At 44.2% G+C, this 26747-nt stretch overlaps 1 protein-coding gene across 1 annotated transcript in view; it reads left to right on the forward strand.

The window, feature by feature from the left end:
• LOC138480534 (uncharacterized) overlaps positions 1–26747 on the forward strand; it is a 1133492-nt gene that overhangs the window by 1105907 nt on the left and 838 nt on the right. The window lies entirely within an intron of this gene.

The following is a 26747-nucleotide window of genomic DNA, read 5'->3' on the forward strand; positions in this document are numbered from 1 at the left end:
CTTCAATTCTCTCATGTATTTCATTATCTTGATCCTTTTCTTTGTATTGTTTAATCCATTTACATTCCACGTAAGCACATGTAATTCATTAGTCATTTTCTCAGGTCTTTATCAATTACGAGCACATCAATTACAGTATCCTCTACTATATCAGTTAATCTACATAGGATACCAAGAGATGTGAACAAAACAACCCCCCCTCTGAAAAAGAAGCAAGTCAACAACAACAGACAAAAACTATATACTTGATATTACATTCTAAAAAGTCCAGTGTCCCGGACACCCCTCCTATTAGCCTATGAACAATATCACCAAGCTCAAACCCCCAAATTTCTTCAGTTTGTCAAGCACTACCAAAAGTCTTCCCATTCTACTATGACACTCATTTTAATGACGTTTAAATATGCAGGCTATTCATGTCCCTATATCTTCAAAGGTAATTCACCCATCAATTAGACTGTCATTCCACTACATAAATCACACCCCTACCAACCTGCAAAGCGTATTAACCATCCCCACATCTAATGCCCAGCAAGGCACTTCAAAACAACCAGTGAAACATCCACCAACGCATCTTTTCTTAACATATCAACCAATACCTCATTCATGGAAACAAGCGAATTGTATTGAGCTATGTCCCTCTCAAGCATCCCCATGGTGCATGAACATAAACATCCAAAACATCACAGAAACACCCAAGTATCCCTCAAAAAGGCATGGAATATTTTTCTCCCCCTTTGCATGACGTGGCATAAACCGCACCACATCATGTGATCCCAGCTTTAAGTACTTAGAATGATTTGATTTGGCAAAAGGAGAACATCCATAAGAAATAATATAATAATTGATAAACATGTCACCAACACCCACAGATATCCTCAAGATTCCATATTCCCCAATGAAATAAAATCAACAAATATTTTACACGAAATGGACATCACCTAGAAAGAAAACCTGTCAGCATTCAATCACAACATTTCAGTATCATCCACTCACGCCCCCATCTACCAGACCATGGGCAAGCACATTTGAATGTAATTCCCAAACTTATGATAGCAATATCCCTAGCCCACTATAATTACTAAAACCTAACACTAATCTATGAATTTAGACCCAAAAGAGGGACCCGGCCACCAGAAGATATAACGCTTTCCTCCCCAAAACCAACCGCACAGCAAAATACTAGAAAAGGCTGGTCGATTATAGTTACTTGCAGTTAGGACAATAAATAGACTAGAGCGTACCGCATATCCCACATTGAAAGAACCATTAACCATTATACAGCGGCATCAACTAGTTATCATAGCCCAATTACATAACTCTCATGCCAACCCAACAGCAAGGCAATAAATAACAATTAATAATCTGCACAATAGGTGATAATGACCATAATTCCTGGCCACCATATGCATCAGGAAAGCAAAAGATTTAGAAAGGCACACATATGCATCAGTGGCAATGGCAACATTCAAATATACAAATCCACTACTTCCCGAAGCGAAGTGAACGGTAGATCATAAAAGTATTTCCCCAATACGAGTCCTCCGCACTCCTGTTAGTTATTAACGAATTCCCATACCGACTTGCAATAGGTCCACAGCATTTTGGAGGCGTAGCCAGATGTCATTTAGCTGCCTGATGATAAATAGCAGGCAAACAAATAGTCACAATGGGTTTATGGGTTTCTAAATAAGGGACACACCTTCTTCAGCAACACTGTGACTCACCGCTCTGATCGTGATACATTCTCCCACATTGGCACAGACGAGATGAACGCACCCCACCCCTGCCTTTCGCTTGATTACATTCGTAGCTCAGGCCCTAGAGTCAAAAGCCCAACACCCGCTTGATCCCATATTTCACTGGGCTCTTCCGTGGCATGTAAGGCCCTCCAGCGTTGGGAGGGGTGGGTATGCCTGAAATGCGAGCCGTAATTACTCACCATGCCAGGTGTGCTCTGTGGGCGGTGGATCTCTTGAGTGCTCGCGAGAAAGAAGTGCCCCTCATAATATGAGTGAGTGGCACTTAAGCGCTCGGGAGCCCGATTCAGTGTCAGTGGCAATGTGGGCATCGGGGGAAGATGCCCGCCCATAAATCAAACACACCATAGTCTCAGCACAGACGTAATCGGGCACTTCCTGAAGCCCGTAGAGCATGTTCCAGGCACGCACGCAGTCAGACTCATTACTCTATTCCTAAGGTCATGTTACGGAGCACGAATGAAGAATGCTGAGATGAAGTGAGCCTTTCAAAATATCCCGATGTTACAAACCACCAACTGTATATGTTCGGCAGCGCCATTTTAGCCAATACACGTCTATGAGAAAAAAAAAAAATTGTTGTAAAATAAATCCGAAAAGGTAGTGCCTGAAGAAACCAGTATTAAGTGCATTTCTCTCTCAATGGCTCTAGCCATCTCAAAGCCACACATGGGTCAGAAGTAGATTTCTCGACTTCAGGTAAAGTCAAAATCAGCATGTTTGCCCTATTTAGGACAGCCTTGACAACCCCCAATCTTGCCAAATCTTTGGCTTCTTTAAAGGACTTCCTTATCAATAAAGTTTCTTTAGGGTAATCAGGATACACAAATATTTGATGTCCCTTAAAATATGTGTTCCCCTTCATCCTTGCAGCAGCCAGAATAGCTTCTTTTGTTCTGGTATTCATTAGGGTAATCAAGATTTGTCTCGCATTTGGACCAGCTCTCTTTCCCACTCTATATAAATTGTCCACATCTCCTGGGATAATCTGGTCAACACCAAAACAAAGCTTCAGTATATCCATCACCAGCTGCATCAAATCTTCATTGGCACTCTCTTCCACACCAACAAGCCTTACATTTTTATTCCTGATCCTCAAATCCAAATCCAGTCCTTTTTCTTTACCCTTTTGAACTTCTTCTCTCAAAGTGTTGTAGGCTCTGAAGCTCCCTGCAATTTCCGAGGTCATAGATTTAGATCAATTTTCCAAGATAGTAATCCTACTATCCAAATGAGAAACCGTATTAGACAAATCATCCAGTGAAGTCTTGACATCCCCCACATCCTTGACCACTTTTCCCAAGTCATGGGCCACTTTGAGCAGCAAAGAATAGATATCTTGAGCACTAGGTAATTCATCCATTTCTGATGCTGATTTTGATTTCTTTGGTATGGGGTTTTCAACAGTTTCAATCTTTTTCTTGGTGTTCATAATCTAATATCATCAGTAGCAGGAGGGGGCCAGGAGCTACAGGATTATGCTGCTGCTTCTGCTGCCTGCATTCCGTAATCTGGCATTGGCAGCTGCACCCCCATCCGCTGGCGCAACTTGGCAGCCAGCCTATGCTAACAATATTGAGTTGCCACTACTGACACCAACTCACATTTGTGAGAAGCAACTTACTGGAGACATGGGTCTGAGACGTGTTGCAGTTGAACTTGAAATATATGAGTCAGCACCAACGCCCAGCCCCATCGCAGTTCGCTGCTTGCATGGTGTGTGAAACTGACATGCACGTACACTGTGTGCGTGGCAGCGACGCGCGCAGCTGAAGTTAATATAAATATAGTACCCTTTTCATTCAAACCCTGCCACATTGGAAGCCTGGGAGGGAGCACCGTGCACCAAGGTGAAGCCAGGCGGGGTAGAGGTGAGTGCCCCCTTTGGTCCCCCTGACTGCCACTGATAAAATTGCAGGTAGGCATCGAAAGAAAAACCATGGGGAAAAACCTCCTGTGTCCCTCTCAGATTCTGCAGCAACACGCACATGCAGGAGAATGGCCGTGCTTTAGCCATTGAAGCCTTGGAGGCAGGCTGCAAGTCGTGCTGCAGTTTACTCTTCACAGCACAAAGGCAACAAACAATAATCATTTCTGAAATCACCAGTCATCCATCCATGTTCACTCTCGAATATCTAATTACTGCTCATGGAACATTCCTGTGCAGGCATTGCCAATGTTTGATGAGCTGACATTCCAAGTCATGCTCACCTAAGTCAGGCATGTATACATCAGATACAACACTTACTAATGCACATATCACTGATGATGGGGCGGGGAAGTAAAACAATGGGGAAAGGCTTTCTTGTGTTTTTCTCTGCGACTGCATCACATTGGGCATGTAGGAGAAAGGCACGTGGATCCATTTAACACAGACACTGATAGATTCTGCTGATAGCATAATCTTCAGTTCTGAAATGGGGGGGGGGGGCATTTTTCAAAATCATGTAAATTGCATAGGATGACCTGTTACGTTTGCACTTACATGTAAACAAGTCCCCTCCAAACAATTTTTGCAATGTACAACAAGGCGTAGAAAGTAGACAGAATCTCCTTTTCAACTTGTTTTTGTATTTTGAAATGTAAATAATGTAAAATCATCCTGCCATTAATGCATAACCAGCAGATTTACAAAAGCGTACTTGGGAATCCATCTACTTTTAGCAAGTGAAAAAGCAATCCAATGCATTACCTCCAGCATCAAAAACTGATGTTTGCGCTTGCACATGCCTACTTGTACGGTGGAGCAGGAGAAGGTGGTGGAAGTCGTAATTCCACTCCATGCCCCTGCTCTTCCATATACAACTTTTAGCATGTGGAGTAACGTAAATAGCATGCATATGTTTTCTATCCAAACATGAAAAATAACTTAATTGTAAATTGATGCCATAAAAGCTTTGCATAAAGCTTGTATGCAATTAATTTATGTTACGGCTCATATTCAAACATTTGTATGGTGAACAGGAGGGGTGGAACGCAACTTTGATTTCTGCCACTTGCTTCCTCTCTGACAAACAAATATAAGTAAACCCAGCTGGCATGCCAGCATGTCAACCAGCGTTTACTCACTTTGCCCTTCAGAGTGCAAATGTGACGGGCAAAACACAGTGTGCACGCTTGTATGCTGCCCTTTGCCATGTACGTTTGCACCCTGCTGTGCAAAGGATGAACATTTGCCGTTTGGGAGCTGTTTACGTTTCAGTGTAAATGTAAAGGCTCTCCACCCCCAAATTACTCATGTGGCCAACATAAGCCGCATTGTGTTTCCTAGGGAAATTGTAGCATCAGCCATTTCATTTGCAGTCTCCAAAGAAGGTGATATGAGGCCCACGTTTGTAAGGGCATTTCAAGCCTCAAAGATGTTTATTCTGGAATATCCAGTGTGTGGGATGCTCCAGATATTGGTGGTAGCTGGTTAGATTTTGATGCAAACATTACTGCTCATGTTTCTGGCATTTGTCAGAGAAAGGCATATTGTCAGCAGCATGCATGCATGTGGTGGCCAAAGGAAAAGAGCACTTTCTATGGATGCCATTTTATAATAAGTACTAATTGTATGGAGGGTTCCTCATAAGGAATTACGTGTGGTTGAGCACCCTCCGTGCAATTGTAATAGTTTGCTAAACGAAGAGCAAATAAGTGTAATACAGGCACAATCATCTTTGCTCTCTATTCTTTGGAGTAAAACCATGTGATATTGAAAGGTGCAGCAGAACTCCACAGGGGAAAAGTATAGCTTATTCCATGGCCCTACTCATCCTACAAATGGAATCAAAACCCCTATAATGTAAAAAGGCATAAACTACTTGGTTGTACTATATACTTGTACCCTCCGAGGACTTAGAAATAACCCCTAGGCCTCCTTCTTGAGTGCCATTGATTGTATGCAGAAAATCCCTGATGCTCATATTCTGCGTAACAATTTCCAGAGTGTCGGGTTATGTATGCAGACAATCTCTGATATACAAGCTCTGGCCCCAATCCCAAGGAAAACCCAGTGAATCTGCCATCCTGTGAAAGGAAAAGTAGTCAAAGTCTTCCTTGTGGAGTGAGAACGGCAAGGAGAAGGATAGTGTCAATGGTGCTCCACCGTTGAAGGATCCTTATTATCGTTTATCTTGTGCCTTTTCAGACCGATGAATGTGCATTACAAATTGGCAAAATGGGAGGCCTGATATTTCCCCAGGGAATATGGGTAAATATTACAAATACTCCAGTGCACATACAATTGAATGTGAGTCAGGGCTTATTCCTGCTTCGATCATTTGATAGTGGATGGCTGCCTCTATAATGGAAAGTCCATTTCATCCCTTTTATGGTTGCAATGACATTATTGAACAAACATATGTTCAACTAATTAAATAAGTTGTTTTTCAAGAAAACTGTTAGCTCATTAATATATGTGCAGCAACTCTTATACTCAGGATACAAATTAAATATGGAGAAATCTGAAATTGTTCCCCTAGATATTTACTGTAACAAGCATCTAGTCCGAAATGATGGTGTGAGGTGGTGTCCTAAGAAAATCAAATACTTACGATGGCAAATGTCTTCGTCAATCAAATATATCATTAAAGAAAACAACAACAATAACTTGACAAACATTTTAAAACCTTCTAAAGGGTCTCCATTATTTTTATCTTGGTGGAGTTGCCTTCAATCCATTAAAATCATGATCTCCCTGATTATTTGATATGTTTTATTCATGCTTGATTGCGGGCATACTCGAGGTCAAATTACATTTTTTACTAACCATTGTGGATGATTGCAGAATAAGGACACAAAATGCTACTATTTGATCTGGCAGCTGCAGTCCGCTTGTATGCGAGACAGCAAGACAGCCCACTCAGCAACCACTCTTGCCAAAACAGGCAGGCGAAAATGCACGGAAATGCTGTTTATAATATGGTTGCTGGGAAGGTGGGCAGGCAGGAAGCAGTCAATTTGGTCCAAAGTTCCACAATGACAAGGACCAGTTACAAAAGAAACTAAAAGAAAAAGAAAAAAGAAAAAGAAAATAAACCACTGATTTGCTTTGTTAAAGTTAACAGTTCCTTAGTTGTCTTCAATTGAAAATTCGTACCAGTCCAAGAAACAGTCCACAGCAATGATCCAAAGTCCACGGTAGTTCGCTCTTGAGACAGTGAAGCAGAGTGAGGGACAGAAAGACAGCCCACCCAGCAACCACTCTTGCCAAAACGTGCACCATTGACATTGTACAGAATGCCTATAAGCCATTATGGCTAAGACTTGCTAAACTACTGACTTGGGTCGAAGACAAAGGATAACCCTTTCAGATACTGACTTCGGAAAATTAAAAGATTTGCTTCCGAAATAATGACACAAGAAAAGTTGGAGAGAATCGGAACTGTGGTTGAATATTTGATGTATCAGGAATGATACATGGAACAGCAGTGATCATGGATCACTATTGGGCTTGTGGATACAGGGCATACATGAGGCTACCCAAGGATTGGGGAGGATGGTCTTCATTAGTGAATGTTCATGTTCCAGCGTTGGTGATACCAAAAAGTGATCTGAATCTTGATAGTTTTCCAAAATCAGATGCTCACCAGAAGAAGAAGTGATCTGTGGAGCTGATAAGGAGGATGAAGAGGGAGAACTATTTTTCAGCAAAGTCAATAGAAGCCTGTGACTCTATTCCATTTGTGCACAGACTGTTCAGCCAGAACTCATCAGTATTCACCTTAATTTTTATGCTGAGAATCCAGGTTGGAGAAAATACCAAGCGGCTGCAGATCACCAGCTGGGAATTGCTACTAACGATCAACACTACCATAAAAAGGTTCAATACTATCAGAGAAGAGATGAGAGCCATATAACTGATAACTCTTCAGAACAGATACGTCTTGGATATGAGTAGAGCAATGGATGGAGGTGTTTGTGCAAAAATTGGAGAATCATGTTGCACGTTCAAACCTTGACCAAGGCCATAGACATGCTGACGAAACTCCACGGTCAGATGATAGATGAAGTAGAATATATAGCTGATGACAGCTGGTTTGGAGCGCTCTTTTCTTGGGTTCCACAATGGATGGCAGACATGTTGAAATTTCTCGTGTTGGTGTTGCTTGGATTCTGTGTGATCATGATAATAATCTCACAATGCAAGAAGACAGCAAAGAAAACCATAGGGATTAACATCATGATCGATGTGGAATCAGGATGGAAAGCCTACGACTTAACAGATGAAGAGATCAGAGACTTTGTGAAGGCTAGTATCCAGGCACTTGACGGAACAAAGTTCCTTTATCCAAAGAATCATAAGAAGTATGTAGGAGGATGGATCGATTCCAGTCCAAGTGGACAATGCAGCCTCATGATATGGAACAAATATGAGCACGTCAAATCAGCAGGATGCCTGAAGGGTGTCATTCATATATGGATTCCAAAGAAGGTTTTTTTCAGAAGATGATGCTTGGATGTGAAGATGATGAGAGAGTGGTCAATGAAACGCCCAGAGGGGGGAGTGTAGAGGAGGAGCCAAGTACCCCCACCTCAACTGTTCCACCCCTATTACTTGCATGTTGGAAACCAGAGTATGTGACATACATGAAGCAGTTGAAATGACAAAGGCCAAAGGGAATCCTAGAGGCAAATTTCCCATTGAGGAAACCATATCTGCACACAAGAAGATATGATGGTTGTTTAAATGAGATTCCTGAAGAAGCAGAGCAAATAAAGGGTTAAGACGAATGGTGAAGTCAGCAACCACCGTAAAGTAAACGTCACACAGAGCTGAACTGATGTACCTAGAAGAGATGTAGAGACTAGAGAATGCAGATATTCTACAAGGCATCAAGAAAGGATCAAGGATAAGTGACATCTTGGGATCAAGGTGAAGAAGCTAATGCCACAGAAACAAATGAAGACATTAAGTCACTTTACATGTGTACAGATGCAAAAGAAATACAAGCAGACAAAGTAATCTTGAGGCTAGCTAAGTGAGTAGATTGCAGCAAGCACCAATATATACATATATGCATATGGTCAAGTAAAGAATGGATGTTTCTACTACATATTATAGCAGTGCTGTACAGTAGCAAGAAGGCCTCATTTCTAATGTGTCACAGTTAAAAAGCAAATTGAAATAAAAAGTGAATCTCAGCAGAAAAGGCTGGGTGAGCCAAAGAAGCCACGGTCTTATCAAACTGGAGTAGGCTGACATTGGATACAAAATTGTGTGAAAGATTTTATGGTCTCTAGTCAAATGGAAGCATGAAGTTGGACGGACGAGATGGTCACACCTACATGCAAGGGCAGAGCACGTGCTTTCACTCCCTGAATTTCTCAGAGCTAAGAACACTCTCAAGGCCGAGCTTCAAAGCCTAATTGACAGTAGACCACTGAGGTGATGATGGATTGATATGCTAATTGGTGGGAAGCAATGGTTAAGGCGAGCTCACCAGCGCAGTATCAATAGTTACACAAAGGACAGCAATTACTATGATTCAAACAAACACTGGGCCTCATTACGACCCTGGCGGTAAGCGAAAAAAGATGGCAGTAAATGATTACCGCCATCGTTTTCCGCTAGGTCCGATTATGACCCTTGACCGTTAACTATGATGCCATTAGCGGCATTGTAGTCAACGCTGCCGCTATCTGCGCCAAGGACGCACGCACGCGACCTCCCACACCGTACTTAGCGCCATGGCGGAAAGGTACGCGAATGCCAACCCAAGCGGACATGCAGCTAACGCCATCACCCAGCCCGTTAAGTACCTTACCGCCATGGCGCTAAGTACACCATCGCGATCCAACCGTAAATGGCCATGTAAAGTGAATCCAGCTGCCACAGGTGCACAGAAACAGCACAGGTGGAGGCAATACAGACTCAGGGTGTACAAAAAGAGCACACCCCACCCCTTCCCACACCCAGTCACTCTCCACAATGATACCAATACGACTTGCAATATTGGGGCTGGAGGACCTGATAGCAATGCAAGTGCTACTACAACAACAACAACAACAGGCAGCACAGAGGAGACGCAGGAGGAGAAGGAGGGCAAGGCAGGGCCAGCAAGCCCCACCAGCACAGCCAGTGCCACCACGCAGGCAGCCCCCAATCCCACGCATCAGAGCCAGTCCATTCAACCTCACTGCTGAGCAGATCCACACCCTGTACCGTTTGGACAGGGACACCATCAACGCCATCGTAGACATGACACACAACGACATCGTCAGCATGATAGAAAGTCCAACTGCCATCCCACCCCTACTGAAGGTAGTGTCTGTACTCCACTTCCTGGCCACAGGCACCTACCAGCACACAGTGGGGCACTTGCATGGCATTTCACAACCATTATTTTCACGTACACTCATCCAAGTGCTCGATGCCCTCCTCAAGCACACAGACAACCTCTTCTCATTACCATGGACTGCCCAGGAGATTGCAAACACCAAAGTGGGTGTCCATGCACTAGCCGGCATACCTGGTTGCATTGGTGCCATCGACTGCACCCATGTGGAATTGGTGGTTCCACGTGCCATGGAGGTACCGTACCGCAACCGGAAACAATTCCACTCAATCAACGTGCAAATGGTCTGTGACTCCAACAAGATCATCACACATTGTTGTGCCCGATTCCCTGGATCAACCCATGATTCAATGGTCCTGAGGAACTCCACAATACCACGCTACATGGAGCGACATGCAGGCCCAAGATCCTGGCTACTCGGTGAGTCTAATGTCATGACCATGGAAATGTGAAGTGGGTAGGTAAACGACGTACCAATGCATACTCCACCTGGCTGAAAGGGGGGGGGAAATGATGCATACTCCACCTGGCTGTGAGTAGCAGAGAGAACGGAGACAGATGATACCCTAAAGCAACCCAAACTCCACCTAACACCAGTGAAGCCAATACCCAATGTATGCAGCCCTACCATGTGAATGAGGTTGTGTCCCAACCATGACACAACCATCTGCAAGTGCATTCTACCAATTCAGACCACATTGTCCACAATGAAATGCACCTACATGCACGTCACCAAACACCATCAACCGAAAGGCCTGTCCCCCATAACTGCCCACGAAGGAGGCACATGACGGACAGAAACATCAACACACCATTACACAGACAGCAGGGCCCCCAAAATGTCCCTATCAACATCAGCATTGCTCACTGGGGTAATGATGAGGCCCACAGCAATGTTGCAATGATGTGTGCATTGACATCACAGGACACGTGCCAGGCCAAGAAAACAAACGGCATGAACGGACACAGTGGATGGGCACTCACAATGCACTCCACCCCTCTGCATACATTGGGTGATGGCATGCAAAACAGGCCATGAGAGCCATGAGCATATACTGGTTGAATTGTGTGAATCAATTAGTGCATTTAGAAGTTGTCCAAAGTAACAGTTGGATGCAAGCCATGGTGGCACATCATGTTCTTGATCAGACGTCATGACTGACACATACATTCTCGCCTACATACAGGTGATGCAGGCTATCCCCTGAAGAGGTGGCTCCTTACACCAGTCCGGAACCTGCAGAACCAGCACGAGGAGGATTTCAACCGTGCACATACACGTACCCATGTGGTCATTGAGCAGACATTCGGCCTATTGAAGGCACGGTTCCGATGCCTCAGCAGGTCTGGTGGGGCACTCCTGTACCGCCATGAGAAGGTGGCAAAGATGGTCATGGCATGTGTCATGCTACACAACATGTGCGTCAGACGAAATGTGCCCCTGCCCCCTGACGCAGAACTGCAACCACCTGACGATGAGGATGAGGAGGGTGCAGATGGGGCTGCACCTCATGGAGGAGGCGATGCACAGGAGGGGCGTGAAATGCGTCAAAATATCATCGACCAATGCTTCTAGCACACACGGATGGTGTGTATCACATGGAGACGGCACTTGGGGCACTGTGTGTCTCTGGGACATGCACACTGTGGACTGTACACCAATAAAGCACACATATGCAATGAAAACGTCCACACATTTCATTTCGGAAAAAGGAAAAAGTGTATTTTAATCATAAATTGTCGTGACACACCCCCCCCCTGCACACCCCAACACACCCCCTCCCCCCTGCACACCCCAACACACCCCCTCCCCCTACCCCCTCCCCCCTGGGAACCCCAACACACACCCTCCCCCCTCCCCCCTACACACCCCAACACACCCCCTCCCCCCTCCCCCCTGCACACCCCAACACGCCCCCCCTCCCCCCTGCACACCCCAACACACACCCTCCCCCCTGCACACCCCAACACACACCCTGTGAGTGTCTACAGATGCCTGTAACAGTGGGCACAGGCTATTACAAGCCCCCTCTCCCGTCCCCCGGGGCACCCCTGCCTGTGGAGCACAGGTTCCGTCCTGAACGTCGGACGGGGCTGCTCTGGGCAGAACTGGCAGCGGAGGATGTCCCTGCCTGCTCCCGTGCATGCATGTCCTGTAGGGTGTGGGAGAGCTCAGAGAGCACACAGCGCACCCCGGCAAGTTTGCCACAAATGTCCCTTTACATGGACTGCATTGCATCCCTCAGGGTGTCAGTGTTCTGCGCAATTTCGGCCCTTTGGGTCTCCGTAGCCTGTTCGATGGCTGCCCTAGCCCCCACACATTCCGCAGCATGCTCGGTGAGTAGCATGGACAGCTGTTCCTGCCGTTGAATGATGTCCTCAAGGGACTGTTGCCCCTGCTGGGCCATGCCCATTGCTGGTGGTGTGATGGAGGGGCTGCTCCCCTCCTGTGGACTTAGAACTGGGCATGGGGTAGATGGCCACTCCTCTTCCTCTGTGTGCCCCTGTGTGGGATCCTCATGGGGGCTGGCATGGGACGAACTGGGGGAATGTGGAAGGTCAGTGGGGTGTCTGACGTTGTGCTCCTCAATGTCGGAGTCTGAGCATGCTGCAATGGCAGCTGATTCTCCAATGCTGCTGCTGGCCGCAGAACCGGTGCCTTCTGTGGCAGGCAATGTTGGAACAGGTGGTGCTGCTGCTGCTGGCCTGCTGCCTACTGGGGTGCTTGCCGGTGGGCCGTCCTGTTTTCTGGCAGTGGATTGTGCTTGCTGTGGGGTCCGACTCACTGCAGCTGAGGTTGAGGGTGCGTGTATGGTTGTCTTGGCCTTCTTGGCTCTTTTTGTCGCAGGGGTGTCCTCGTCCTCGGGGTGTGATTCTGAGCCTGTGGTGGAGCAAAGGAGGGAGAGCATTATTGATGGGTCTGCGGACATTGGAATGACAATGATTGACATGATTTTGGTCAGTAGATGAGGCACATTTGAGGCAGGGGCATGCAGGTTGTCTCCTTTTTGTGTGGAATGAGGATGAAGGTATGTGAGTGCCGGCAGTTAGGGTGTGCATGCTACATGTATACAGGGTGGAGCTCGCATGTGGCTGTGGGCAGTGTCCAGCTAATGGGTTGCATTTACACTCTAGGGCAACATTGTGCTACACATGAATGGACTTCAGTGACTATGGCATGTCTTGATTTGAGGCACCTACCTTCATTGCCTGATGTCGGTACTCCTCTTTCCATCCCTCCGATGCCTTCAATGCCTTCCATGCCAATCGTGCTGGCACATATTTCCTCCCACGGTTGGAGTTTCAGTGGGGATTCAGAACCTCCACCGGTAGCCAGGGCAAGGTTGCGGTTGGCAGAGATGATGCTTCTTACACGTAGCCTAAGGTCATCCCACCGCTTCCTGCACTGCTGTGGGGTGCGGGGTACGGTCCCCACCGCGCTGACGCGCTCTGCCACCAGGGCCCATATGGCCTTCTTTTTGGCTATCGACGGCCTGGTCATTTGCGGCGAAAAAACAACGGCTGCACTGTCTTGTAGGGTCTCCGCGAGCATGCTCAGTTCCTCCCGGGAGAATCTGTCCTGGTGCTGGCAGTCGCATGCCTTCTTGACAACTTTGGGCATTTTTGGGTGGTTAAGTGGGTGGGTGATGGGTTGGGACAGGTGTCAGGGTTGTATCTGGTATTGTTGGGAAGGATGGCAATGGATTGTGTTTTTAAAGATGGCCGCCATGCTGTTTCCCGTTCCGCCGTGATGACGCTATTTCCGGTTCCGCTTTTTACGGTGACCGCTAATTGCGGCCACCGCTGATTACGGTGGCCGCTAATTATGGTGGCCTCTGAGATGGGTGGCGGTAGTGCACCTTGCGTGGCCTACGATGCCGGTAGGGGCCCTTTCCGCCATGGCGTTATGTACATTACCGCCATGGCGTAATGCTCGTGCGCGATGGGTCAGAATGTGGCGCTCTTTCCGCCATCGGTCCACGGCGTAAACGTTCATTACGACATGGTGGTAATGTCGGGTACTTACCGCCAGGGTCGTAATGAGGCTAACTGACTCAAGGTTTCTGAGTAAAAGAATATACATTTATTTACACATCAGTTGTATAACATCTAACTAAAGTAAAGCAGTTGAAAATGCACACTCTTAATACACCACACCACTCCCAATAGATTCTGGCAGCACCAACAGGTAAGTAAGCAGGGCAATCTAGAAAGAGGAACTACAGTGATGGAATCAAATCAACAAGGATTAAGGCCAAAGTCAATAGGACAAAAGTCTTTTGCTCAAGATCACACAGTTCAGAGTAGTTTGTGGTTAAGTCTATGCCAAGAGTTCAGAACGAAGTTGGTCGGACGAAAAGTTAGTTTAAACAGTAGAGAAAGACAAGCCCTTCGGATTGGTGAAAGGTTTCACACACCTTCACCGCGGCTGGATGAAACGAACAACCAGATTTTAACAGTACCTTTAAATGGAGAAGAAGCTGTAGCTGAGGCGGACGTTCCTGGCAGTTCTTGCAGGCTCACGGTTCCTGAAGTGACTGATGGACTGACACAAAGTAGGAAGACTGGAGGGTCCTGCACTGCCCAGGGAAGAAACCAGCAGCAGAGAAAAGCAACAAATAAAAGGTGTGCTCCTTAAAACCCAAGCAGGGTCTGACCTTCCTAGCTATCCGGTTCATTGTAGCTTTGTACAGCAAATTCAATCAGAGGAGGGAGACCTGGCTTGCAGTGTGGGTGAACTGGTTGGTTTCACCAGCTCAAGGTAAGAAGATTCCTTGAAGATCTTCCCTGTCATTGACGTATGAAGATTAAGACCTGCAGCAGGGCTTCACCGGGCGGTTCAATCGATGTAGGGGTCCTCTTCTGTCAGCTCCTCTTCGGTTCTTCTGTTCCAGTGGCGACTCTGCCTTTCCAGCCCCAGAGACCTGTTTTGTATGCAGTTTTCCCCCATTCACACAGCCTGGCTGTCAATCACACAGCAGGGTGGTTGTCCTGGTGGGACAGTCACCTAGCCAATCAAACAGGATTGCGACTTGGGTTACCAAGGGAACCTGTGGCAGGGGTCGTAAAACCCTTCCCTCACATCCTGCCTACCCAGACTTCCAGGCGTCTACGGAGGGCTTCTGTGCAGAAGCCCGCGAAAGGACGGTGAACAAAGGAACCAAACCTGGTTTGGCATGCAGAGTAAAATACGAGAATGACATTTTCAAAAGGAAATGGCGAATAAACCCAGCCAGAACCGTATAAAAACTTATATGGTCTAGTGGGTTTAAGTTCGAGGCTACCAAGATAGCCTAAAACAATATAGGGTTATTTAAGATAACCGTGGTAGGAAAAATATGGTAGTTACCACTGCCACCAGCCAAGTCTTGATGAAAAGGGAGCGACACAATGCTCCAAGTGAAACAGATAAAAAGTGATAAGTATTAACCCTTTCCAGTACCTTATGTAATATAGGGTTTACAGGGTCTGTGGATTTTTTAAAAGACTAATAAAGTTAATGGCAACTTTACATATTCTGGGAGACAGTAGTCAGTCCCAGAAAATGGAGTCTGAGTTGGGAAGTCCAAAAGACAACCCTGTTTCACTGCACTGAAGGTGCTGTGTAAGACACAGTACAAAGATGATGCCTATGGAGTAGGTGAGGCTCCACAGTCTATGAACCCAAGAAAATGTTAAACACACACAGCAAAAAAGTGGAAAAAATGGCTCACACTCTCATTAGGTGAAAAAAGAAAATCCTAGAAATCCAGCAAAGCTGCTGAGGAACTCAGAAGGTAGGGGAAATTAGCCATTCAGGAGAATTCTCCCTAACACACATCAGTTGTAAAACATTTCACTAAGGTGTAAAGCAGTTGAAAAATCACACTCTTAATACACCACACCACTCCCAATAGATTTTGGACAAGTTAAGCTCAAAAATGAATTGTGAGCAAAATGGCACTCCAATAATTTAAAAGGGAGGGAAAGACAAAGTTAGGCAGAAATTGAGCAGCACCATCAGGTAAGTAAGCAGGGCAAGCCAGAAAAATAAACTACAGTGAGGGAATGAAATCAAAAGACGTAGGGCCAAAGTCAATAGGACAAAAGTTTTTTGCTCAAGATCACACAGTTCAGGGTCGGTCGGGGTTAAGTCTTTGCCAAGAGTTCCGGACAGAGTTGGTCAGTAGAAAATTTAGTTTAAGGAATAGAGAAGGACAAGCCCTCGGATTGGTGAAAGGTTTCACACACTTTCACCGTGGCTGGACGAAACGAACAACCAGATTTGAACAGTACCTTAAAATGGAGAAGCAGCTGTAGCTGAGGCAGACATTCCTGGCAGGTCCTGCAGGCTGACGGTTCCTGAAGTGACTGTCAGACTGACACAAAGTAGGAAGACTGGAGGGTCCTGCATAACCCAGGGAAGAAATCAGCAGCAGAGCAGAGCAACAAATAAAAGGTGCACTCCTTAAAACACAAGCAGGGTCCGACCTTCCTAGCTATCCGGTTCATTGTAGCTTTGTACAGCAAACTCAACCAGAGGAGGGAGACCTGGCTTGCAGTGTGGGTGAACTGGTTGGTTTCACCAGCTCAATGTTAGAAGATTCCTTGAAGATCTTCCCTGTTTTTGAAGTATGAAGATTTGGACCTGCAGCAGGGCTTCACCGGGCGGTTCAGTCGATGTAGGGGTCCTCTTCTGTCAGCTCCTCTTCAGTTATTTTGTTCCAGTGGTGACTCTGCCTTTCCAGCACCACAGACCTGTTTTGTATGCAGTTTTCCCCCATTCACACAGCCTGACGGTCAATCACACAGCAGGGTGGCTGTCCTGGTGGGAACCCATGGCAGGGGTCCTAAAACCCCTCCCTCAAATCCTGCCTACCCAGACTTTTAGGTGCCTATGGAGGGCTTCTGTTCAGAAACCCGTGAAAGGACGGTGAACAAAGGGACCAAACCTGGTTTGGCATGCAGAGTAAAACACGAGAAAGACTTTTACAAAAAGAAATGGCGAATAAACCCAGATGGAACCATATAAAAACCTATATGGTCTAGCAGGTTTAAGTTTGAGGCTACCAAGATAGCCTAAAACAATACCAGGGTTATTTAAGATAACCGCAGTAGGAAAAATAGGGTAGTTACCACTGCCATCAGCCAAGTCTTAATGAAAAGGGTGCAAAACAAGGCTCCAGAGAAACAGATAAAAAGGGATAAGTATTTACCCTTTCCAGTACTCTATGTAAGATAGTTTACATGGGGTCTGTGGGTTTTTAAAAGAGACTAATGAAGTCAGTGGCAACTTTACATGTTTATTTGTTTGTTTTGTTTCTTTATTTGTTAATGCGCGCCAAATCCGTGGGTAGCCGGGCGCAACAGTTTACATGAAGACTTAAGCTTGTTACAATGTTTGGCATGAGTATGTGTTCTGGGAGACAGTAGTCAGTCCCAGAAAATGGAGTCGGAGTTGGGAAGTCAAAAAGACAACCCTCTTTCACTGCACTGAAGGTGCTGTGTAACACACAGTCAAAAGATGATGCCTATGAAGTAGGTGAGGCTCCACAGTCTATGAACACAAGAAAATGTTAAACACACACAGCAAAACACATGTAAGAGTGGGAAAAAAGGCTCATACTCTTACCAGGTGAAAAAAATAAATCCTAGCAATCCAGCAAAGTTGCTGAGGGACTCAGTATGTAAGAGAAATTAGCCATTCTGGAGAATTCTCCCTAACACTCATAGGTTTTTGTAGTTTGCCACGTAGGATGATGTTAGTACATACACAGGTTAATGTCATTGATGAGAAGTTTCTTGAATAAAATCTCAGTTTTTACTAAGAATGTTTGAGTCAGAGGATCAAGCGATTTCGTTGATGTTCGTTATGCTCCCTGTTTTAGACAATTGATATTAAAACAGTTTTGCTTTTGCTAACTTCCTGAATCATTTTGATTATTGGTGTATGAATGCAAAGCTGCATCCCCATCCATCTCTAGGGTAATTGCTACTCATCTTAAAGGGCTATCCAGTTCAGTTTACAAAGTCCCTTTCCTCATACCCACTAACCAACCAGACCACGTCAAATTACCTAACTAAACTTACCTCATATCTTTAACCATTCCCTCATATGTAAGCTCTCCATGACCATCCAGGTTCTGCACTCTCCCCAAACAAAATAATCCTATTCTCCTCTCTTGGAGCTAACAACTGTGCCTTCTACTTTTATTTAAAATCAAACAGAAATGTAAAACCAGTGAATGCCTCTAATCCTCACCTGGTATCTCCCTCTCTCTTCTCTATCCTATTTCTCCTTCAACTAACCTATACAATTCCTACCAATACCGTACTCTGCTAATCCATCTTGAACATCATTGACCGTTTTGCACCACAGAAATGTGTAAATAACTCACATCCATCATCTTGTATTACATTTCCTCCCTCTGTAATATCTCCCAATCCTCTGGCAATTGCCCTGCTTGCTGTAAAAAGTCAGCATCATTGTTAGGACAGTTTCTATCAAACCATACCTGAGGCAATACAGAAACTACACTCTTCGTATAAGGCTGTACCACCTGAATATTGGGTAGCATAGACAGAGCAGCTAGGCTGTTCTTAGGAGGGAGAGGGGGCTGTATATATGTACAAAGAAATTAAATATACACATGGTCCAAAGAAACACTTAAACATTATATATTGTAAAAAAAAATATTTATTATAAATACTTGTAGGCAAAAATACATGTTTCGGAAAGTAAGTATCTTTGCATCTATGTCTATAAAAGTCAAAATGTGTTTGTGTGTTTGTGGCTTGGTGAAGCGTTGTTCCTTATACAAATCCACACTGGTTCACCAATCTGTACAAACTGTTGCATAGTTACCTGTTGGGACCCTACATACATTACTGGCTATATGACATTTGGACAACCCACCCCTTTCCCTGGATTTCAGCAAAAGTCACAATTTGTTTGTGATTTTGTGGCCAAGTCAAGGTGAGTCAAACCTAAAGTAATACATTCAGAATGGCAATTTGCTATTCTTGGGCAATAAGAAAGCTTAGTTATACTTTTAAAATACAATAAGTAATTCAAGGGCAGCAGACCCTATTGGTCGTAACCTACCGGGTTAATCAGTTACAGAGTCACTTAATTAGGCCAACACTGTTACAAGTATAAAGTATATCTTGCAACATATGTAACATATTTAACATTCTTCTATTATGAATGGATACAGTTACACCACCGGTATTACTTTTAAGAACACTGTTCAGAGCTAGTAAAGAGGCTCTTATACTTTCTAGAAAGGCCTTTAGCTACTCAGGGAAACTCAGGGATAGGTATGAACAAAGTAAACCATTTTAAAAGTGCAGGGACAGCATAACCTAATGTTATAGTTTAAGCAGACCAACAGCTAGTCAAAGTCAGTTCAGCCTATCAGTATATACACATTTACACTGTTACTAATATCGTAATAGACAATTTCAACAAGTATACTTGTCAGAAGTATAGGATACAATTCTATGATAAGTAATACATCTAGCAGATATTTAGGAAAGGCAATCTGCCGTTCAAAGTAAGTAAGGACCTATATAGTTTTTAGAGGAAAGGCATACAACTCTTAAGATAAGTAAGAACTTCAAGACTGTTTTAAAATTGCTCTAAAGGAGATCTGGGTAAGTACACTCAATAGTACACTTTAAGAAGAGCACACAGCTATTCAAGGTAGGTAACCCCAATTGGCCAGCCTTTACACTCATTCACTATAAAAGTGATAACATAGTTCCAACACGTGTTACTTTTCAGAAGGGTGAAAACACAATTCAAAGTAAGTAAAGCAACTTATACAAGTTTGAAAGGATTTACAAGCAACTTAAAGGTAAGTAATAATTTAAGGACATTGTGTAACCTAATCTATTACAGAGATAACAGTTACCTCACTAACCTCTTTAGCAAGTAAGTACTTTTCACACTTGTTATCATTTCAAGACAGAATCCTTACCTTTTAGATCCCTTCCTGATTCTAGAGCATGAGTAGTTTTATCAGAGGCAGAAGAGGGACCTTAGTGGCCTAGGAGCCAGCTGTAGGCAGGTCAGGATAGGATTAAGAGGGAAGAAAGTCAGAGTTCCAGATGATATCTCAGCAAACAAGTAACTATTAACTTCAGAGTTAGTTGAAAGTGTTATAGGAGTTCCAGTGTTAGGCCTGGGCAAATTGTACGGGCAAACTACCATACACATGAATCACCCACTCAGCCACACAGGATCGATACAAGAATTAAGGTAAGTATTAACCAAGCCAATATAGTACCTCAGCTAAGAAGAAGAGCTTGGAACACCGCACAGGATGTGAGCCCTGAATTCTAGGTCTGGAGACAAAAGAAATGGACACAGAAAAGAAATTTACAGCAGCAGTCAAAAGGAGAGGATTCCAACAAAGGATTCTTCAATGCTTCTAATGGCTCTGGGGACTTGGCGTCTCTTTTCCCGGTACCTTGTAAAGAAAGAATATCTGTTGGATTCTCTTCACTCTCTCGGTCGTGCACTCAGCTGAGGGGACTTCAGGGATTTCAATCATGTCTATGGAGGTTCAGCAGGAGTTTACAAAAGTTTTGTAAGGACTAAGACTTCACAAGACCATTCACCGCAAACTGGCTGAAGATCCCTTGGTATTGGTGGTTTGCAGCCCGCAAGGTTGCAACTCATCAAGGGATGACTCAAAATGCAGATCTTCTTGAGACTAGAGAGTCTCACCAGCCTCTTGGTAGGAGTCTTCATTTTTGGGATCCACAGGTCACTTGGAAGGAAAGGTTAAAACAGGCTCCAAATACAGAGTAGACTCTCCGGACACTGTAATTCGCAGTAGCCATATTTTCTTCATCTTTCTCTTTGGAGTTGGTTCCAGTGGTGGACTTGTTAGCAGGTTCCAGGATCTGACTATTTATCAGGAACTAAAACATAACCTCTGCAAACTCTCCCTGCAGTTTATGGAAAGTGGTAGCTGGCTGTTTAATCAGGACAGCCAGCTAGTTCCCCAGTAGGAACTGGTTACTTTCAGACAAGCTGGAAGACAGAAGGCTGCAGAGTTTTGGACTCCTCCCTCGCTTTCTGCCTTCACAGACACTCTGGAACCTCGTCGGGAAACACAAAGGGCTCCTGCCGAAGACAAAACTTCAACAAAGATCTTTCTCACATAGGACAGCAGAAGAAGACCCAAGTAGGAGCAAACATACTGGCTGAAAAAAGAAGGATTCAACCATTTCAGCAGAATTGTGACCCTCCTGTGCATTAACGTGGTTGATTTAACAGCCTGTGAGTAATATGACTAGAAAGTGGTTGTGACATAACCACTACAACCAGCCATTCAGGTTAGCTTGCAATTATAACGCAAATGTTACCGGGACAGTGATAAAGGGGATACATTGTATCTCTTCAGCACTTCACATAAGGTGGGGCATTCTCGTCTAACATAGACAATGTAAAGGGGATGGAAATCCCACTTTCCTCTTGGGAACAGTAGTAGTAAGTAGTAATTCCCAGAAATTAAAAATAGTAAATTACATACAGCCCAAATGTTAAAGGGACCTATACATCCATTACACACTACAGAGAAACATAAAAAGGTCACCCATAAAGAGTAAAAGACAAGATGAGAGGGGGAAAAGACCAAATCGCCTAGGGACAAGGATGAATAATGACTGAGTCCAGCAAAAAGTTCTAGGGTTAACACAGGTCAGGAAGAATTATCCCCAGGGGTGTTGCAAGGTCTGAAAAAGATCTGGGGCTAAGCTAATGTCAGGACTGTCAAGACTTGGGACTAGCTACCCTTTTGGTTGTAGTGCCTGAGCTTTTATCCAGGGCTAGAACCAAAAGACCCAGGGCTTTAGCCCCCACAGCCCCCCTCTAGCAACACCTCTGTTTATCACATAAATGACAATCTTACCTAACACTTACATTGCCTCCCTCTATAATCTCTCTATCTCCACTGGCACTTGCTCTGCCTGCTGTAAAAGGCCATCATCATTTACCTCTCTAACCGCTCATGTGTAATCCCTTTCACCTCAAATGCCTCCACCATCAAGCATCTGCACTTTACTCAAACCTCTCCGTGATCTACACCAACTTGTGGGCAAATGCATCTCCAGTTTTAGTATTCACTAGCACATTTTGTTGCTTATTTTCAACTTTCCTACCTTTACCCTTCTTGAGTCTCAAAAGCATCATTAGGGGCCTCACAGACATCCATTAATGGATGGCATTAGTCTACTTGATGCTGAAAGCTCCCAACATTGAAATGATATGTCTACCTACCTTCTCTGCTAACCCCAATCTCCTGTCTCGGTTCTCCATTCCTTGGGATATTCTCACTCCTTCACACAAAGTTTGAGTGCTCTTTCATAATGGCCACTATCACAGATCTCATAATTAAAAAAATTGTGACCCACCTCACCCACCACCTAACCCAAAAATGTATCTGCCCAGTAAACCCGACTATTTCTCAATTCTACTTCTTGGTCTCCCCCACTAGTGTGTATGTCCCTTAAAAAAGTCCTGAAATTTATTATACCTTCGCTCTACAACCTGTGTCAATCCTTGTCCACTACACATTGCTGTTAGGGTGGTTAAACATTGATGCACAACCGCTCTCTCTTTAAATTCCTCCTCTTTCTTTAAATCCATTCTTGTTCCACACCCATCTTGCTTATTGTTTCTCCCTGCACTCATCCTCTCACAATTCACATTCATTCTCCTTTTTTAACCCCTCTGTCCCATGCCCCGTCTGTGTATTCTCCTGCTTCCACTCCTTTTACTTACTTGTCCTACTCAACTGGAAGTACCCCACGCCATAATTCAAAGTCGTACCATATGCTTACCAGTTCTAGCCCCAACTTAACCTTCACCTTCTCACCAGTGATGGAACTCTTGACATCCTCCCTAACCAATCCCTGTCCAACCCTGTCTATTTAAACTCACTGAAATTTTCCAGCTATGAAGTTGTTCTCATGTGATTATGAATAGTTCTTCCATCATGGAATTGGGCCTCCATTGTCTCAACTGTTCTTTAATTTGTATCAGGTTTTTTAAGACCCATTTCCTAACCACCTCATCTACAATTTGCCCATTTCCAGATATCACTAATAGATTGTAAAGGTACCTTAGGTAGTGATTGTATCTGCATAATATGCAGATGCTTTTTTATCACATCTTACCAGCATCCCTTTGTGAGCAAGGGTTGTTCTTTCAGCAGTGTCAGTCCATACTCTGACATGCGAGTTGCCTGATTTGTTCAAATGTGTTACTTCATGGGAATACATCTACATGCACAATCAACCTTATGAACACATGGAGTTGCTGGATCACATACACTGCTCTGATACTGATAAGAGGCCATTTTGCCAAAATGTGCCCACAGAGGACTGACCATTTTGCAACAATATTTGTACAGAACAAAAAGAACAAAAATGATTTTCTTTCATTTTTCAGTAAGTACAGATGTGGTGTCTGCACCGTTCAGATGTCTCATAAATACTCCCTACATTTTTCATTTTTACACCACTACAATTCTACAGTTTGAGACATTATGCAGCTGTAAATACCTCAATAAAAAGGTACTGTCTGTCCAAAATCACCTTGCAAGCTGGATGCTCACAGTGTCTCTATTTGTTTTCATAATGATGCCCAAAAATATTCCTAGTTGATACATAAGTGAGTACATTTCTAAAGCACCTTACATACTACGTTGTCTGTAGTTTGAAGGCATCATGAAGCAGGACACAGACAACCGATTAAAAGTTCAAACAAAAGATCTTCATTAACTCAAATGTTAGGATGGTGTAAGGCCTAACTTGCCCTATCCTAAGGTGTGATTTCCCTACATAAATAAACTAAGGATAGTCTAAGTCAGTAACTTCAATTTAAAAATCTATTTGTCCAAAACCTACACTTGTCCTCACAAATAAAGCTAAACAATGTGTGGGGGTGTTAGTATCCAAAGAAAGAGTGTTCAGAGAATCTTCCAGCTCCTAGTTTACTTTTAGCTCTCTTCCCCATGTTCAAGACAGTTCCAACAAAATGGCCTTTGGGTTTCCTTCTCCAAGTTCAACACAGTTCCACAAAATGGTCTTGGGATTCCTTTCGCCAAGTTCAGCATAGTTCCACAAAATGGTCTAGGGGTTCTCTTCCCCAAGTTCAACACAGTTCCGCAAAATGGTCTCAGGGTTCCCTTCCCCAAGTTCAACACTGTTCCTCAGGTTTCAAATTCACAGTCACATTCACTTGTTTAGTTTACCATCTCTTTCTGTCAGTTGAACCATTTTAGGGTGACCATCCTCAACCTCTAGACTTTTCTTGGTTTATTCCAACATAAGGGTTCCTCGGTCTAGGCACAGTTATTGGACCATTCAGACCACACTGCCCACCCATCACAGATCAAGCAACTGATAACCCTTGGCACTTTACAACTGTTCATTCGTTCTTTCTCATGGGACTTTCTTGATAACACAAGTTTCCTTTCGGCATCTATGTCACAAGTCCAAATATACTGCTGGTTCTCTTTAGCTGCTTTCTGCCTTTATCAACATGTGACTCTCACACACCTTTCTTTGTGGTATTTCTCCATGTAACCACTTTGCTCCCACATTGTCAAATAGTGTTTTGCTTTGTATTCGTTTCACATTGCTCGCAAATGCTGTTTCTTTGAATTCACTTTGTTTGCAAATGAGCATCACTTTCTGTTTCATTCAAGTGATATTCTCATATCTTTTCCTTTGTTCAGCATTAAAATATGATTATGTTCTTTACAGCAGGTTCAGTATTCAATATTTAATATTGGGACTGCAGACGCCTTGTCCATACCATTCAAAACTTCATTACATGATTGACAACTTGTTCAGTATTCAATAGTACAGCTTGGTTCCCCAGACCCTTTTCCATAGACTTTTGCTTGACTGGCATCTGCCGTTACACACACCATGCCCCTGGAGTGTCCCGTCCTGAGTGATGATTCCCTGTCACTCACTGGTATGCGGCTGCTCCTCCAGGTGGTCTGGTTTCACTCTCAGATTTTCCCTGGCTCTGCTCTCTCTACCGCAGAGCTCCAGTGAGCAGCTCTCGCTTCCTGCAGACCTTCCGGCAGCATTCAGAGGATTCTCTGCGTTCCCCACTCCCAACGGGGGAAAACACAGCAATGGGCTCTGCTAAGCTCCAGACCCTCTTGCGGGCATCTCCGGTCTCGGCGTCTTTCCTGCTTCTCTGCAGTCGGCATCCTTTTCACCGGCCCTTACTCTGCCTGTTCCAACTTGGATTGCTGCACTCTCCTGCCCAACCAGTTCCCTTCTCTTCTGCTTTCTTCCTCTGTAAAACACCTGCAACCATTCAACGGGTTTCAGGTATGAGCTCTTAATTTTCTTTGCCTGACCATTGTTATTGTGATATGCCTGACCCTCACAAGAGTCCTCAGGCCTCCTCCTTGTCTCAGTACTAGAGTAATGAAATAGCATGTTAGTGTGCACTACTATTTGTCGCCTCTCCCTCGTCCCAGTACTATAATGGTCTGAATGGGGAAAATGAGGGGAGATGTTTTGCAGCAGCCTATAAAGGCAGGGGAAAGCTAAGGTTGGTTCTCATCAGAAAGGGGGGTACCATGTCTCACCTATGGATATCCTCTCCCCAATCCCCAAGAATGCTCTACCCAGGTGATCCTCCCTCGCATCTCCAGCCCAAGGGTCACAAACCAAAAGCAATGACCTTTCCCTGTCCATCTGAGAAGAAGATCCAAGGGGAGTACGTATGAGGATACCCTCAGGTTTCTCACAATAGGAACTTATTTAATGGCTAATGGGTGTGGTCTTGGTGTCTGCTGTAAAAAGGGAGACTGTGTGTGGTCAGAAGTAGTTTTTGAAAAGGCCTACATTTACATACAAGTAACACTGGAAGGAAATTGATTGCATGATCATCACACATAATGTCTCCCATGTATACATACTTAGTTTTCAGAATGTAAAAACATGTTAAGTTTTTAGAGAAAACAATTCTGGCAAAGGATATGACACTTATACCTCCCTATAACACATGACACAGTAGACACTTAAAGAGCAGTTTGAGGCCTTTCTATATAACCCTTTCCCTGGTATGGAGCATGTGGATGGTCCTGCAACTCTAAAACAGAGTTTCAGTGGTAAGATGGATGAATACATTTTGCACTTTTTATAGTTTATTTTTTTGACTTTTGGGAAGCTCTCAGCAAAGTCCATTACTGAAGTCAAAATGGAAGTTGTCTGCAGCCGCTACAACTACTACATTTTGCTTTTCAGGAAGAATCTTCCTCAGCTTCTTGATGACTGAATATCTGTTCTTACCTATAGAAAGAAACTGTTCCAAATCAGATCTAGTCTTTGGTTGTATGTAGAGGTAGGAAGGCTTCCCAACATAAATTGCAGAATGTGTGCTGGTCTTTCCATAGACAGGCTCCCAGGTGTTACAATAATGACTTATGTTTTCAATGTGTTAATGTCTACCCAGAATCACTTCATCCATGCCTGGATTTTCATTAGGCATTATTTAAACTTCTGAGGCCATCTTCCATCCCAAACGTTTTCAAGTATAACTGGGTGTTAACTGCATAGGACAAAAGGGAGAGAGCCTGGGTGAGATGTTTTAGTGGTGTCATATTAACATTAATGAATGATGTGGAGAGGGAAGAACCCTGTTCAACTACAAATCCCTGAGTCTATAGTGATGAATGAA

The sequence above is a fragment of the Ambystoma mexicanum genome, chromosome 5p (assembly GCF_040938575.1).
Source record: "Ambystoma mexicanum isolate Mex_15411 chromosome 5p, UKY_AmexF1_1, whole genome shotgun sequence".
Classification (NCBI taxonomy): Eukaryota; Metazoa; Chordata; class Amphibia; order Caudata; family Ambystomatidae; genus Ambystoma; species Ambystoma mexicanum.